The 4239-nt window shown below is 49.6% G+C and overlaps 1 protein-coding gene across 1 annotated transcript in view; it reads left to right on the top strand.

Moving 5' to 3' along the window:
• The first annotated feature begins 308 nt into the window (after positions 1-308).
• fars2 (phenylalanyl-tRNA synthetase 2, mitochondrial) overlaps positions 309-4239 on the top strand; it is a 54596-nt gene continuing 50665 nt past the window's right edge. The window contains 1 exon segment of the mRNA XM_055025102.1: positions 309-386. The gene's annotated coding sequence lies outside the window, so the exon portion shown is untranslated.

Consider the following 4239-nt stretch of genomic DNA (forward strand, 5'->3'; position numbering starts at 1 on the left):
CTTTAGGGTTAGCGCAGCTAGCAGAGTTAGTGCAGCTAGCTTTTAGCTCCCTTAGCTCTCCTCAGAAGGTAAGGCTTTGGGCCTGTTGTGCAGCGGTTTGGCGGCGCGGCGCTCTGCTGCTGAACCCTGCGAGCTGATTGGATGTAATGAAGCCTGATGGTGGGAGCAGCTTCCCTCTCAGCCCTGATGACCTGCTTTGATTCTCCGGCTGCTCGTTTCCGTCTCGCTGAGCCGTGAGCTGCAGATTGAGTTTTCCGTCTCCTTTCCACCTGGCAGATCAAGGACCGCGCGCGTCCTGGCCATCGATCGCTTCCTCCAGTGTTCAGACGGCGGAAGAACTGTCTGGGACCCGAGCCGGCCTCCTCTGTGGAGAGAAAAACCAGCCGGTAAACTCTGACATTTACAGTCGTGTTCAATAAAACTGGTGTTCAGTCTGCGCCGTGAAGGAGCTCCAGGCCTCCTGAATGTCAGTCCGGCTCCTCGGGTTGAATTACTCAACGATTCCCAACGCGCCGCCGGCCGCTGTGTTTAATGTCAGGCTGACGCCATGGAAACCAACACCTTGACCCCCAGGGTGACCTCAGCTTTGAACTCTGACCTTTTCCAGGTCCTCTGACTCCAGAAGCTGCTCTGGAGAACAAACAAAAAATGGAATAATTTTCCAGGTTATAAGTGAAAAAATCAGAGCTTTTCTCTGACATTCTGGAATTATTTAATGAAACTCGTACATCTTGTTGAAAAGTGAATTTGTCTTGATTGGACTGAACTCAGATATTTTCAGTATGAACTAGATAAAAGGTGTTTATTGTTTTACAGTGCATTTGTTGGTGACAGAGCGTCTGCTGGACGTTCATTAATCTGGACGAGTCGCAGCTCGGCGCCTGCAGCAGCTCGGCGCCTGCAGCAGCTCGGCGCCTGCAGCAGCTCGGCGCCTGCAGCAGCTCGGCGCCTGCTGCAGCTCGGCGCCTGCTGCAGCTCGGCGCCTGCAGCAGCTCGGCGCCTGCTGCAGCTCTTCCTCTCTGTCCTGTTTCTGGGATCCGTTCTCTCTCCGATACATCGGTGTTGATGTCGGATCAGTTGATCTGGACTGATGTTAAAGACTGATACTTGTTTCCATCGTGTTGGATGCAGAGCAGGATCGTGGAGTTTAACTGCGTTTGGTTTCACACTGGTGAAAGTGAAAGGAGATACTTATGATATCAATAAATATCAATTATCGGCCATAACAGATTTTATTATTGATGGATCACCAACCGTCTCCGTCCATCAGCTCCTGACTGGACCCTGATTGAACCAGAGCTCTGGTTCTGTTACATGTTGAGTTTCTGAGCAGCATGCGGTTCTGGTTCTGTGGTTCTGGTTCTGTTGGTGTGAATAAACTTGTTTTCTGCAGAAAGCTCTGGGTTTTCCTGGCGCTGCGTCTCTGTGTGCTGGTGTCCTCCATCTGTTGAAGGAAAGCCTTCCTGAACCTGCTGAGCCTACCTCACACACACACACACACACACACACACACACACACACACACACACACACACACACACACACACACACACACACACACACACACACACACACACACACACACATGGTTATATAACCTGTGAAATTCACTCCCATCGTGTCAGAACTCGGTGAAATCAGGGGAAGGAAAAACCGGTGCAACATCCAGCTTCATCCATTCAGCATTTTCAGCCTCTTTCCTTTTAAATCTGCTTTTCTGTGACCTCTGACCCCTCAGTGAAGTCTGAAAGTGTCGTCTTCTGATTGTTAAAAGCTGTGAAAATCAAACCTGAAGGTGCTAATTAGAGGCAGCAGAGTGTCGGGCCCCGAGGGCCTTCAGTCAACCTGCTGAAGAGTTTCAGTTAGCGCGGAGCGGCCATAAACGTTTTGCAGCTTTCCATGTTCAGCCAATCCTGAGCGAGTTAGCGCTGCAGTGGCGGCGCAGCGAGGAGGTTAACAGCTGCTCAGGTGGTTTCCTCACCTTCTGCAGCTCCTGCAGCAGCAGGAAGTGACACGGCATCAGGCTTAGAGAGCTTAGCTTCTGTTAGCCTCTGATGCTACCGCAGGCATCAAGCTGACCTCTGACCTGGTGCTACAGGTCTGCTAGTCTAAATAGAACAGCAGAACGAACCGCTGTGGTTTGGTAGAGACGATCATTTTATTGAGTTGTTCCGGCCGATTCTGGACCCGGTCAGCCGATTTTAATGATCTTCATTCTTAGAAGATCAATATAAATCAGCTTTAGTCCCACTGAGGAGGAGGAGGAACTTGGCCCAACATTGAACCAGAACCGGGTCGGGCCGGTTCTGGTCTGTTCTGGTTGGTTTAGGTTGCTAAGCAGAAAACTCGTTAAGCCCGGTAAAAATATTAAAAGTCGACAGGAAATCTGAAAATATGACAATCTGGATTCCTAAACATAAAAAGTGTAAATGAAAATAAACCAGGTTTTGCAGTTTCATTAAATCCTAATGAATTAAAGGGCCAGTTATGTAAACGATGATTGATGATGAGTCAGCAGATTAGTCATTCAGGTATTTATTATTTAGATTAGCTGATTTTTTTATGGCAGTTTGAAATAATACCATACCAACTTTATTTATAAAGCACTTTAAAACAACCACAGCTGAAACAAAGTGCTGTACATAAAATAGATAAAAACAAATACAGTTTAAAACAACAAACATACAATATAAAACTAGATCTCGCTGGAGTTGAAAGCCAAGTAAAATAAATAGGTTTTAAGACGAGCTTTAAAATAATAAAAAATAACTTTATTCTTTCTTCACACAGATTCAGCCTCAATGAACGCTTAAATCAAATCAGATGCTCTACAATATGCTAACGTCCAAGCTAGCCAGCACGCTGCCTCATGTGCTAACTGTGCTAACAGCTAATGCTAGTTAGCGTTAGCGGTGCCGTGGCCTCAGCGGGTGAAGTCGCTGACCGGAGGGGAGAGCTGCAGCCTCATCAGTTTGTTTCAGTGGATCAGATTCTGATTCATTCATTAATATTCATGTGATAAACTGACTTTATGTTCAAACTCATGTTATGATTGTGAAACTTCTGGTTAACGGGGAGTTCTGCTCTCTCTCTGTGTCTCTGCGCTGTGGGGAACGTCAGGTCAGGTTTTCCTGTTTCTGGTGGATCAGCGTTTCCTGCAGCGCCGCATCAACACCAGTTAGCTTCAGGTTTCTGTCGCCGCAGCGCAGGAAAACCCAGCCGGAGAGGTGATTGATTGGGACGGGCGGCGGCGTCCCTCAGGGCGGCGGCCTGCAGCGATCGATGGGCCGAACCCGTCGCTGCTGTCACAAAGTCCTGACGCCTCCAAACTGACCCAGCTGCTATGAAATAATAATGAAGGATGAGAAAGAAAATCTGCTTCACACAGAAACCAGGCAGGATTGGAGGAGGAAGTGACATCACAGCTCACCCTCATAAACAAGGAAATGTTTATGATGGTTTGAACCCAGTTGGTTCAGGATGTGTCGAAATGACCCTAAAGGTCAGATCTGATGTAATGGATTATGAATGAAATGGAAACGTAAACTCTGCAGGTTGATCACTTCCTGCTCGCGGCGTGTTTTCAGTCCGGATGATTCCCTGAGCGTTCCTGCAGCGCCGCGTCCTTTAAGCCTCTCTGATGCTTCTTCACGTGTGTCACCATGGCGACGGGGCTGGGATGTTTGCAGGGTTCTGGTTTCGGTACGAGGCGCCACTGGCCGCACAGCGCCGCTGCACAGCGCCGCCGCCGCACAGCGCCGCCGCCGCACAGCGCCGCCGCCGCACAGCGCCGCCGCCGCACAGCGCCGCCGCCGCACAGCGCCGCCGCCGCACAGCGCCGCCGCACAACCTTTGGCAGCCAAACGAGGGATTTTCTCAACAACCCTCACAACCCCTGAGTCATACTGGTGCTGCTGGTGATGCTGGTGATGCTGGTGATGCTGGTGATGCTGGTGATGCTGGTGATGCTGGTGATGCTGGTGATACTGGTGATACTGGTGATGCTGGTGATACTGGTGATGCTGGTGATACTGGTGATGCTGGTGATACTGGTGATGCTGGTGATACTGGTGATGCTGGTGATGCTGGTGATACTGGTGATGCTGGTGATGCTGGTGATACTGGTGATACTGGTGATGCTGGTGATACTGGTGCTGCTGGTGATACTGGTGATGCTGGTGATGCTGGTGATGCTGGTGATACTGGTGATGCTGGTGATACTGGTGATACTGGTGATGC

This window comes from Poeciliopsis prolifica, unplaced genomic scaffold (genome assembly GCF_027474105.1).
Source record: "Poeciliopsis prolifica strain line A6 unplaced genomic scaffold, Auburn_PproV2 SCAFFOLD136, whole genome shotgun sequence".
NCBI lineage: Eukaryota > Metazoa > Chordata > Actinopteri > Cyprinodontiformes > Poeciliidae > Poeciliopsis > Poeciliopsis prolifica.